The 13,360-nt window shown below is 43.6% G+C and overlaps 1 pseudogene across 1 annotated transcript; it reads right to left on the bottom strand.

The window, feature by feature from the left end:
* Window positions 1-9,154: 9,154 nt before the first annotated feature.
* LOC310829654 (olfactory receptor 14A16-like) lies at window positions 9,155-10,087 on the bottom strand (annotated as a pseudogene). Its single transcript has one exon. The product of its transcript is annotated as an olfactory receptor 14A16-like (transcript).
* Window positions 10,088-13,360: the final 3,273 nt, after the last annotated feature.

Below are 13,360 nucleotides of genomic sequence, written 5' to 3'. Positions count from 1 at the left end.
CAGAATACAGAACATTAAAAAAACCAAAACAAAAAAAAAACATGTTTCCTGAAATTTCATTATATATTCCCCATTCTTTTGCTAATCAAGTAGTGTAAAAACAATTGAGATTAAAGATTATGCCAAAATAGCCCATTTGTAAATTGAAGCATGCATATCTGTTATTATATAAAGTATCTCAAACACTGATTTCACTCCAAACTTTATATATTAACTAATATTTTCTATTTCTGCTCAGTCTGCATGTTTGAGGGACTCTAAGTAATCTTGCAGTAACATGAAGCTATCTGGGGTTTTTTTAACTACTTCCTTTAGTTGCTTTGCCCCACAAAGGAAGCTGCTATTAATGTCACTTGGAGAGCTGTCTCATCTCTTGTGGCCTAATTCAAACCCTCATCTGCTATACAGCGGTAGCTCAGGTTAAGAACTTTATTCGTTCTGGAGGTCCGTTCTTAACCTGAAATTGTTCTTAACCTGAAGCACCACTTTAGCTAATGGGGCCTCCTCCTGCTGCTGCACCGCTGCTGCATGATTTCCGTTCTCATCCTGAAGCAAAGTTCTTAACCTGAGTTAATATTTCAGGGTTAGTGGAGTCTGTAACCTGAAGCGTATGTAACCTGAAGCATATGTAACCCAAGGTACCACTGTAGTAATCTTTGAAGAGATAATCATGATGTTAAACATATGTTTTATATGGCATTTAGATATCACTTGAAGAAGATAGTGTTGGACTGGCAGCTCCCAAACCTGAAACCCTCTGTCAAATGGAGAGATCTTGCATACAAAGCACTTTGTATACCACTGAATTAGGGTGCTTCTATATGTCTATCTTGCAAAATACTGTCTACATCCACATGACTAGTCCACTACCTAATCTTTCATTCTCATATTTATATATATGGAAATGTCAGGTATTGAAATTGGAAACTATAACAAACTGCTATCCTCAGTTATAGGTGCTCCTGGTTTTTCAGAACTAAGTAACAGAGTATACATGTGTTTGCAAATAAGACAGAATTCTAATGTAACAGTGTAACAGCCTATTTTGAATGTAGTCTGCTACAGATAAATATTAAATTGAATGTATTATATTGACATAAAACATGGGTAGGCAAACTAAGGCATGGGGGTCAGATCTGGCCCAATCGCCTTCTAAATCCGGCCCACAGACAGTCCGAGAATCAGTGTGTTTTACATGAGTAGAATGTGTCCTTTTAATTAAAATGCATCTCTGGATTATTTGTGGGGCATAGGAATTTATTCATTCTGTATTTATTTTCAAAATATAGTCCACCCCCCCCCCCCAATGTCTGAGGGAGAGTGGACCGCCCCCCTGCTGAAAAAGTTTGCTGACCCCTGACATAAAATCTCCTGATGAATTTCACAGGCTGGTAGTGCTACTGTTTGTGCCAATATATGTCTCTAATACTTCAGTGGGTGATAATGATCTGGGGTATATTTGTGTCCCCATGAAATGTAACACAAATCTAGTTCTGCCACCATGAATTTTCATGTCATCACTTTTGTTTTTCTGACATGGGGGGAAAAACCTGCTGCAAATTATCCAGTTACTGGGGAAAAAGCTGTGGCCTTGATCGGGATCTTTCTTCCAACACACAGACTGATTGGAACAGAACACAGCCCAGTTCCATCATACACACATCACAAACGGACCACACAGTTGAATGATACACCCCTTTGGGATGCGGGTGGTGCTGTGGGTTAAACCACAGAGCCTAGGACTTGCCGATCAGAAGGTCGGTGGTTCGAATCCCCACAGCGGGGTGAGCTCCTGTTGCTCAATCCCTACTCCTGCCAACCTAGCAGTTCAAAAGCACTTCAAAGTGCAAATAGATAAATAGGTACCGCTCCGGCGGGAAGGTAAACGGCGTATCCATGCGCTGCTCTGGTTCGCCAGAAGCGGCTTAGTCATGTTGGCCACATGACCCGGAAGCTGTATGCCGGCTCCCTTGGCCAATAAAGCGAGATGAGTGTCGCAACCCCTAATGGTCCCTTTACCTTTAAGACTCCTTTAAAATTGAAAGATGAGAAGAAAATAAAATGCTGATAGACACATCTAGATTACATCAGAGTAAAAGGAAACTACCAAATCACCTTAAATTGTTTTAAAATACCTTTAATGATAAGATTCAATTTCCTCTCCAGCTACTTTAGGATACGATACGATAAAGATGTCAGAATCCATGCATCTTCTCAACTAAGCTCTTTCAGCGTTCTTGCTGCACTTGCCACAGTACGTGTAACTTCCCCCCCCCCTCTCCTTTAAATAGACTGCATAGGTGAGGATAAAAGTCACTAAATTAGCAACAGTAGACATGGGAAGGATCATTTTTTAAAGTCTTATTTGTCATCTTGGGATCTTACTCCCAAGAGTCCAGCACAGCTGATCTGAAAACATTGTTGAAAGTTACTGCTTCTACATTCACAGTAGAAAAAAAAGTATGTAGAAATTATACAAGAGTGGGGCACAAAATCAATCTTGTTTTACACCCCTTAGGAAAACTATTGAATCTGAAAGGAAGTCCACAAGTCCATGCAAAATTTTAGTGCAAGGATCAGAGGAGAGCTAGAGTATAACATTTATCCAGTGAAGTGACAATGGCCACTTACCCTTCTTCCACAGTTGTGGCCCACCATGGTGTCTCCCTAAGCCCCTGGAGCCTCGCCATGTTGCCCTGACTGTTGGGTTCCTCCCTAGCCACCGCAGAGCATCTTGCCAATCCACGGTGGTTGGGGGGGGTGAAGCTTTTGCAGGCTTCACTCAGGTCCACTCCCTGGACTTATAATCAGGCCGACGCAACTCACTGCAGCCAAGTCAGCCTTGTGGTGTCACCAACCCTGCCCACCCTTTTGCATTGCTATTGTTTTACTGCTTTTCTTCTAACCTTTTCCTATCCAGCTTAGTGGGCTTTCCTATGATTCCTTAATGGTTGCTGTTTTTCGGAGCTGGGAAGGAATTTTCCCTGATTGTCAGGTTTTGCCTTCCCCATAGAACTAGTCGCAATTTTGGCGGGTTAGTGCTTTGGCGGAATCCTTTAGTCTATTTTCTGACCTGGAGGGGTGGATGGGTGATACACCCCCCCTACCAGCAGCAGCATTTACAGGGTACCCCATTAAAGGGGTCTTGAGGGGGGAGTCTCTGTCCATATAGAGCCAGAAGCGGTTGGCCAGCAGGCCATAGAAACCCCCTCCCCAAATGTTTGGGCTGCCCCATCTCTAAACTGCCCTGAAGAAGGAGGAGGAGGAGGAGGGGGAGGAATGTTTTGCTATGGACCCTTCCTCCCAACCAGGACCCGGTCATGCCTCGGTTCCCCACGGGGGATAGATGCCCAATGCCTATGCCAAGGTTTACCTACATCTGAAATTAATAAAACTGTGGCCTTTTAATCCCAGTACAATTGTCATGTCTATTCATTCTTCTCACCAGTCAGCTAGGCTCCCTGGGGGCAGGGCCTCTGTGGCTGGGCATATAACTATTCCTCTAACCTCAGCCATGGACACTGTTGGTTAATGGAATCAAAGGCAAATGAGAGTGAGCCCAATTAATACAGCACCCAGGGTTTTGTTTGTTTGTTGCTAGCATACTTTTGAATAAGATAAGGAAAAACAACACAGTGATCAAATGTGTTATATCTACTGTGGAAACCAGCTACCTCTCTTTGATCCATACATAATATAGTTTTGAATATAACAAGCTCTGTCAGTGGCAGTTGGTGCTCACTGGACCTAGTGAGACTTGTAAAATGTCATGAACAAGTGGCCAATGAGCTGTGATAAGTATGTACAGGTTAGCAAACTGAATTGGTGAATCTTAAAAGTGCTACATAGGACTGCTAACAAGAAACCCAATAAATTTCCAGACCAATAGGAAAATATCCCCTTCACCCAGCTTATTCACTTCTACATCTTTTTTTCCAAAAGATGTAAAAAGGTGTAAGTGGACTACAACCTGAGAGACCAAGGTTAAACCCAGCCATGAAACTCACTGAGTGGCTTTAGGCCTGTCACTGCCTCTCAGTCTACTGTACTTCATGAGCTTGCTGTGAGGGTATGATTTAGTTAGTTAGTTAGTTAGTTAGTTAGTTAGTTAGTTAGTTAGTTGATAATGTTTGCATATTTGAACATAATGTGCAAACTGGACTACCTGTATTAAAAGTGCTGGAAATATGCGAAGGTGAGAGTGTGTTCAAATGGGGTGTGGGGGCAGAATACCACATTCCATGATGGATTATTTCATGGAAGAATCAACTATGATAAATTGGTTCATCAGGGAATGCACATTGTCACACATGTGGTTAGAGTGTGCAATTACAACTAGTTACTGGATACTGGATACTGGATACAGAGAGAGTGGTATCTATGATAATATTATCTTCCTAATTGTGCTGTTTTAAATGTGCATTTTGCATTTGATTTCCTTTGGTAATGTTTTATTTTGAAATCTTTAAGATAATGTTTTAGCTTTCTGTTAATTATGTTAGCCTGAAAGTAACTGCAAGGGTGGCTGGGTTTTTGACAGCAGTATCTCTTAGAGCAGTGAATGGCACTATTTAGTGGAAAGAAATCCCAATGGACTGAGCCAGAGGTGGATCCTAACAACTCCAGAGAGAGAGGCAGTCTCCAGGGTGACTTATGGGCAAGGGAAATGTTTCTAGCAATGAATATTATCAAAATAAGAGAAGGAAGATTGCAACATCATATATTATTTTATCAAAAAAAGTTTTATAATTTAGAATGTTCACAACCAAAATGTCTGATTCTGTCTACACTACAGTAAAACTGAAAATTCTGATGGGAAATTACACGTTTTCAACACTTTTTCTTTTTAGAATGAATATTCGTTACCTTTGATTGTTCTATATAGGCAACCCCCATTAAGTGGGGGTTACGTTCCAAGGCACCACGAGTTCAAGCGAAATAATGTATATTTGAAACATCATTGAAAAAGCCTGTAAACACATCATTCTACCCCTTTCTGTGACATTTTTAGGTCACTTCTGGGTTCAGTGTGATGCACTTTTGTGAGGTTGAGCACATATTGAAAATCTGTAAATGGCAGGTTGGCTGTATTTATGTCAGTTGTAAGTGAAATAAACAATTTAAAAAATAGGGTGAAATGACAATGAATGACACGGAGAATTTTGTGGGGAAAGCGGGTGGGAGGGAAATATGTATCACAGAATTAGGAGCACGGTAAACTCTCTTCAGACAGGGCATCATTCCTGCCTCTATCTGGAGATGTCAGGGTTAAATTGAGAACCTTCTGTATCCAAAGCAGATGATCCATCCCTGGAGATGTCAGGGATTATCAACATGCAAAGCAGATGTTCTACCAAAAGCTTATAGTTCAAGGTAAAAAATTGCAGAGCCAAATATTAACATACCGAAACTGCAATATTCTGAATGAGAATATTTGTCCATTTAGCTCTGTAATGCCTACAATGGCCTCATAAGGACTGCTGCACTCCGCTGCCCAGGAGGACTCTCCTGTGTGAGTGTATGGGGCCCTGCTCCTTCCTGCCACTTACCACCTGGCCCAGGGCAGGGCCTGACGGGCCTCACTAGGACAGTTGCTGTTACTGCTGGAGGGGTGCAGAGTGCTTTTAAAATGTTTTTAAAATTTTATTTTGAATTTTTTGTATGTGGGGGTGGGTGGGGGTGGGGTGGATGTTTATTGGGCCTGGGAATTTGTTTGATTTTATGTTTTTTTGTAATTTTTATTGTTTTTTGTTTGTATTGTTTTATTTGTGTTGTTTTGTTTTTTTTAAAGGTGTTCTTTTGTTCTTAAGGGGAGGGGTCAGGGCTGCTGGGGAGTTGGTCCCAGCCAACAAAATGGCTGGGACATGTTTCACAGGGGGGAATGCACTGGGACAACCGATCTCAGTGATCACGGGTAGGAGGAGGAGTTACGCTAAGACCAGACCATGTCATTACAGAGGAGGCAGGTTTAGTCGTTGTCTGAGGACTATCCCTGCCTCCGGGTCTGGTCCTGACTGGATGGATACTAGAATCAGCAAGGGATACCCACATGACCTGAAAGTGTTGCTGTGCAATGCCAGGTCAATGATTCATAAGACCACTGCCATCCATGACTTGATCATGGATGGAGGACTTGACCTGGCATGTGTAACAGAGACTTGGTTGGATGAAGCAGATGGGCCTGTCCTTGCCGCTGCTTGTCCACCAGGTTTCTCTTATGCACAGCAACCCAGGTCATGTGGGCGGGGAGGGGGGGTTGCAGTGATTTTTAGGAAGTCATTAGTTTGCACCAGGCATCCTATTGGGAAGACCCAATTTTCCGAGTGCATGTTCTGGAAGTTGGGCAATATGGGCAGTACAGGATTCCTTTTGGTGTACCGACCTCCCCGCTGCACTGAGGATTCCCTGCCCGAGCTGCTTCAGGTCGTGGCGGATATTCTCCTGGAGACACCTAGCTTGGTTGTCCTAGGGGATTTTAACATCCATGCCGACACGACCTTACAAGGGGCCGCTCAGGACTTCGTGGAAAGCATGGCCTCCATGGGGCTGTCCCTGAATAAGTCTGGCCCAACCCATAGCCTTGGACCTGGTGTTTACCTCTATGGGTGTTGGTGATCTGACACTAAGTAAAAGCGAAACGAAAGAAGTGCCATGGTCAGATCACTTCCTGGTGCAACTGGACTTCTCTGCGACCCATCCCCTCTGCAGGGAGGTGGGACCGATTTGGATGGTCCGTCCCCGCCACTTAATGGATCCAAATGGTTTCCAGAGAGTGGTAGGGGATGCTTTATCCCATGTTGATGGCCTTTCAGCCGATTCCCTGGTGGCCCGCTGGAATGTGGAGTTAACCAGGGCTATTGACTGTTTGGCTCCGAAGCGCCCTCTCCGATTGCATGGAGCCCAGAGAGCCCCGTGGTTTTCCACGGATCTGAGGGCAATGAAACAATCGTTGAGACGGCTAGAGCGCCGGTGGCGGATAACTCATTCCGAATCTGACCGGACACAGGTTAGAGCTCAACGTCAAGCCTACCAAGTGGCGATAGCGACGGTGAAGAAGACTTTCTTCACCACCTCTATTGCATCTGCAGAAAACAGCAGCAGGAGACTCTTTCAGGTGGTTCACGATTTAGCGGAACCACCTGTAACATCGGGGCCCAGTACGGGCCACATGTTCTCCTGCAATGATTTTGCAAATTTTTTTGCAGATAAAATCACTCAGATTCGGGAAGAGGTAGACTCCACTGTGGGAGCAGGGCCGGGGCGGGAGAGTGCTAGAGTCCTGTCTGGTCAGGTTGTGTGGGATCAATTCCAATCTGTTACCTCCGAGGATGTGGACAGGCTGCTTGGACGAGTGAAGCCAACCACCTGTCTCCTGGATCCTTGCCCATCCTGGCTTATAAAAGCTAGCCTGGAAGGACTGGGCGATGGGCTTCGTGGGGTGGTGAACGCTTCCCTCCGTGAGGGAGCCTTCCCAGACCCGCTGAAAGAGGCGGTTATTAAACCGCTTCTTAAAAAACCATCTTTAGATGCGGCCACGATGGCCAACTATCGCCCAGTTTCAAATCTTCCATTCTTGGGCAAGGTGATTGAGCGAGCGGTGGCCGAACAACTCCAGGCATGCCTGGAAGAAGCGGACCATTTGGATCCCTTCCAGTCGGGATGCAGGCCTCATCATGGGACTGAAACTGCCTTGGTCGCACTGGTTGATGATCTCCGGCGGGCTAGGGACAAAGGTGAGAGCTGTTTCCTAGTTCTGCTGGATCTCTCAGCGGCGTTTGATACCATCGACCATAACATCCTTCTGGACCGTCTTGAGGGGCTGGGAGCTAGGGGCACTGTCATACAGTGGTTCCGCTCCTTCCTCCTGGGCCGTGTTCAGAAAGTGGTGGTGGGGGATTAGTGTTCAGACCCCTGGGCTCTCACTTGTGGGGTGCCTCAGGGTTCTGTCCTCTCCCCCATGCTTTTCAACATTTACATGCAGCCACTGGGAGAGATCATCAGGAAGTTTGGGCTGGGTGTTCATCAGTATGCAGATGATACCCAGCTCTATCTCTCTTTTAAATCAGAACCAGTGAAGGCGGTGAAGGTCCTGTGTGAGTGTCTGGAAGCGGTTGGAGGATGGATGGCGGCTAACAGATTGAGGTTGAATCCTGACAAGACAGAAGTACTGTTTTTGGGGGACAGGAGGCGGGCAGGTGTGGAGGATTCCCTGGTCCTGAATGGGGTAATTGTGCCCCTGAAGGACCAGGTGTGCAGCCTGGGAGTCATTTTGGAGTCACAGCTGTCCATGGAGGCACAGGTCAAATCTGTTCCAGGGCAGCTGTTTACCAGCTCCATCTGGTACGTAGGCTGAGACCTTATCTGCCTGCAGACTGTCTCGCCAGAGTGGTACATGCTCTGGTTATCTCCCGCTTGGACTACTGCAATGCGCTCTACGTGGGGCTACCTTTGAAGGTGACCCGGAAACTACAACTAATCCAGAATGCGGCAGCTGGACTGGTGACTGGGAGCGCCCGCCGAGACCATATAACACCGGTCTTGAAAGACCTACATTGGCTCCCAGTACGTTTCCGAGCACAATTCAAAGTGTTGGTGCTGACCTTTAAAGCCCTAAATGGCCTCGGTCCAGTATATCTGAAGGAGCGTCTCCTCCCCCATTGTTCTGCCCGGACACTGAGGTTCAGCTCCGAGGGCCTTCTGGCGGTTCCCTCACTGCGAGAGGCCAAGTTACAGGGAACCAGGCAGAGGGCCTTCTCGGTAGTGGCGCCCGCCCTGTGGAATGCCCTCCCATCAGATGTCAAAGCGATAAACAACTACCTGACATTCAGAAGACATCTGAAGGCAGCCCTGTTCAGGGAGGTTTTTAATATGTGACATTTCAGTGTATTTTTCATCTTTGTTGGAAGCCGCCCAGAGTGGCTGGGGAAACCCAGCCAGATGGGCGGGGTACAAATAATAAATTATTATTATTATTATTATTATTATTATTATTATTATTATTATTATTTCAGTGGCTCTCTTGGGCTTGAAACAGGAAACAATTCCTTCCCATGCCGTTAGAATTCAAAGGATTTATTTTATCAAAGGTTATAATTCTGGGTTAAAAAATTGCATATTAAAATGTTCAGACATTGAAGGGTATAGAATTGAATTTTTAGAGAACTCTAAATTGAGTTTTAGAAGGCCCCAAATCTAAGAGTTTCCACAATGCAGTCTTGATGTCTTTGTTTCTCATGCTGTAGATGAATGGATTCAGTGTGGGAGGAATAATGGTATATATTCCAGCAAAAGCAATATCGAGATCAGAAGAAGCGTCATTTGGAGGCTTTGCATAAGCAAAGATCCCAGTGAATATAAGCACAGATACAACCGTGAGGTGAGGAAGGCAAGTGGAGAGGAGTTTTTTCTGACCCTGAACAGAAGGGATTCTGAGCACTGCGGAAAAGATCTGCATATATGTTATGATGATGAATATGAAACAACCTGTTCCTATACTAAAGGTTAGAACAAGAAGCCCAACTTCAACTAAGTAAAAGTCAGAGCAGGAGAGCTTCAATAATTTTGGGATTTCACAGAAGAACTGATTGACAGCATTAGAACAGAAGGTGTTGGCAAAGGTGCTGCCAGCATGCAATATGGCAGCAAGAAGGCCTACAATCCACCCAATGGCTACCATCTGTATGCAGGCTCCTTTGTGCATAATTGTCTCATAGTGGAGTGGGTTGCAAATAGCAACATAGCGATCATGTGCCATGATAGTTAGCAGAGCAAAATCTGATGTTCCAAATAAATATAAAAAGAAAACTTGAGCAACGCATCCAAAATATGAAATATACCTGCTGTTTAAGAGGGAAATAGCCATTGATTTGGGTACCATGACAGAAATTGTTCCAACATCCAGCATAGCCAAATTCAGTAGAAAGAAGTACATGGGTGTGTGAAGGTGGTGATCAAGGACAATTGCAGCAACAATGAGCAGGTTCCCTATGATTGCTGTCATGTATAATGCTAGGAACACAAAGAAGTGTAAGATCTGTAGTTCTCAAATGTCTGAGAATCCCAGCAGCAGAAAAGTAAGATTGTGCATTTTGTTCATAGGGCTTATCAACATGCTACCTGTACAAGGAAGAAGATAAGGATTGTTAGGGTACAAATATTGATAACCAGTTAGATTTAATCACAGTGCCTTTTATCTAATAACCAAATCTAATGGTATTCTTTGCTTAACTGATTAATAGGCAAATGTTGTGATGGCCCTTTTGCTCCCTCAGTTTTAGAACTATAGAACAATAGAATTGTAGAGTTGGAAGGGACCCCAACCCCCTGCAATGCAAGTATCTTTTACCCAACATGGAGCTCAAACCCATGACTGAGTTTAAGAGTCTCAGGTTTACCAACTGAGCTATCCCAGCATGGATATTGTCCTGAGAGTATCTGTGCCCATTCTTTTTATTTTTATTTTTATTTTTATCATCATCATCATCATTTTCTATACCGCTTTATAGTTTAAAGAAAAAAATCTCAGAGTGCTTTACAGCACATTAAAACATCAAATAAAACAATCCAAAATAAAACATTTCTGAAGAAAGTCAAATACAGTGGTATCTCAGGTTACAGACGCTTCAGGTTACAGACTCCGCTAACCCAGAAATAGTACCTCAGGTTAAGAACTTTGCTTCAGGATAAGAACAGAAATCGCACAGTGGCACGGTGGCACGGTGGCAGCGGGAAGCCCCATTAGCTAATGTGGTGTCTCAGGTTAAGAACAGTTTCAAGTGAAGAATAGATCTCCGGAACGAATTAAATTTTTAATCCGAGGTACCACTGTATATAGTCAAGGCAACATGATTAACCTTAAAGCTTTCAAAATAAAACATTACAAAGGAAGTCAACTACAGAATACATATTTAACACAAATCAAGTTAACAAAAGAACTTAAACATTTCAAAAGAAAACATTGCTAAATGAAGTCAAATATAAAATGCACCTTTAAAACAACATAATTAACAAGAGAATAAAACATTATCATAGGCATAGACCATATCTGCTGCTGTTGCTGCCAGTCCTGCCTCTACATCTCTTGCAAATGTGTGCAGAATGGCGTGAGACTATCCCCTCCACACTTTGCTTACAGTTATGCATTCAGTGGAACATCAGAAAGGGAAACCTATGTTCACACATTTATATGTGTGTAAGAGCTCACCACACAGTTGTGGCCCCAATCATGAAGGGTTCTGATTAAGGTGCACCGAATACATGCACAAAACTACATGCTTCTTTTCTGATGTTTGGGTGGACATGCAGATGTCAGGGAGAAGGATGGAAGGATGGAAGAAGTTACTCATTGTAGGGTTGTGGAATAGATGTAGTTTAAAAGGGAGCCCAAAGAAAAAAGTTTGAGAACCACTGCTTTAGTTCAATAGTCTAATGAAATAATGAATGGTCATGGCTAAAATGGTTAAAGGAGAACATTGGTTCAAGGGCAATTCTGCAGGGGGGGGGGAATCTGCATTCTCCATGAAGCCTAACCTACCTTGCAAGCCTTTTCTAAGAATAAAGTGGAGTAGTCCACCTCCCCCATTGTCCCCACTGGGATAGATGGAAAACAGTGCAACTGGGCAACCCTAGGTTTATTTCTAAAACTTATGCAACAGAGTGCAGCATAGGAAATGACAACACATCAGCCACCAGCCTCCATGATGCAGAGAGATGTTGCCTTCCTCCAACCCTCACCACAAACTGATTTGGATGCACTGGCTCCAGTTTCCCACCTCAGATACACCACATCATTTTTACAGTAATTTTCATGGGGGGGGGGGGGAGAGAGAGATTTGTACCATTTTAGCTCAGACCTACACAGGAGTAAGGGAACAGTAGTGCAGGAGGAGGAACAAAACAACTAATCACACCCTTGTTTGATGCATATCACAAGGTGTGCTTCCACGTGGCAGTTTATTGTGGACTTGGTGCTGGTCATGCTCAGAAAGTTCTCACGTCATCGTGCATCTGCTTTCATTGCTAGTGTGGAAACTCCTAAGCACATTTTTGTTGTGAATGAATGGGCTGTTTCTCAGCTGAGTGGTGACTTTTCAGTGAGCAGCCTTTATTCCCACAACCCCACTTCAATTGACTCCTTTCATGAACAGATTTCAAAAGATATGTAATGGTGAAAATCAATGCTTGGGGCTGCTTGCTCTGATCACAGAGCTGCTTTGTGCTATGTGATCTGCCCTGGACCTCCTAAGAGCTAGTCTACCATCCCGTTGTGTAGTAAGATTCTGTCCTAACCTCAGTCATTCAGTGGGGGATAGGGTTGGGTTTCAGTGTGGTAGGGGATTTTGCTTTGGTTGTTGCTGTTACAGGAATAATAAAATATTTATACCATCATTTATAACTGTGCTGCCTTTTTAGCCACAGTTTCCCATTAAATGTGGTGTACCAGAATTCACAAATATGAAACATACTGGGCTGGATCCATATTTAGTCCTACTTGCAGGAGACCTGCTGAAATCAATGGTCTATTCCAAGTGTTACCAAGTCTGGACCCAGCCTAACAAAATGATGATCCAGTTAGAAAGAAACTACACATTTTTAAAAGTAGAGCAGTGTAGTGATGGCTTCATTGTTTCAAGTATGTATGTATGAGACCCCTTGAGAACTGATAGAAGACCAGAAGACAAACAAATTGGCAAACACCTTGAGATTGCATAAAAGTAATATGAAACTACTGAACCCCCTTACATCATTTTGAAATACAGTACCTTTAATTGTGAAATTCAGTTTCCCCTCCAGCTGTTTTAAGGTAAAATGCAGTTCATATGTGAGAGCCCATGCATCTTCTTTCAATCTTCCTGTGGAACTTACCACTGAAGAGGTAGCTGTTTTACCCATTTTAAAAAGATTGCATATGTGAGAATAATGGTCGCTAAAGGTTGCATCAGGTATTAGTGCCAGCAGACATGGCAGGGAGAGTTATTTTAAGACTGTTTTGCCATCTTGAGATCTTACTCCCAAGAGTAAGCACAACTGATCACACTCCTCAGGTACATGTTGGTAGTCCTTTGGTAGCAGACACAAAGAAATAACAGATACAACATGTGCGTCAATACATGAAAAATGATCACACGTGTGGTGAAATCCATGTCTATTTATTTTGCAATATTCAAATACTGTAGCCATTTCTAGATAGAGATAGATTTCCATAGCAATCCATGTTGAATTGTGGTATTGCATTATACATAGGGCTGCCCTTCAGAAGCCTCAGTTAGTGCAGAAACTGACTGAAGTATTTCTAACTGAAGTTGTATGATGGATAGTACACACCAACCTTTTTGGAGTCTTAATGCTTTGAAACCCTCCA

This window comes from Podarcis gaigeae (assembly GCF_964106915.1).
Source record: "Podarcis gaigeae genome assembly, chromosome: 13".
NCBI lineage: Eukaryota > Metazoa > Chordata > Lepidosauria > Squamata > Lacertidae > Podarcis > Podarcis gaigeae.
The sequence above is the reverse complement of the archived record's forward strand: the minus strand, read 5'-3'. Positions and strand labels throughout refer to the sequence as shown.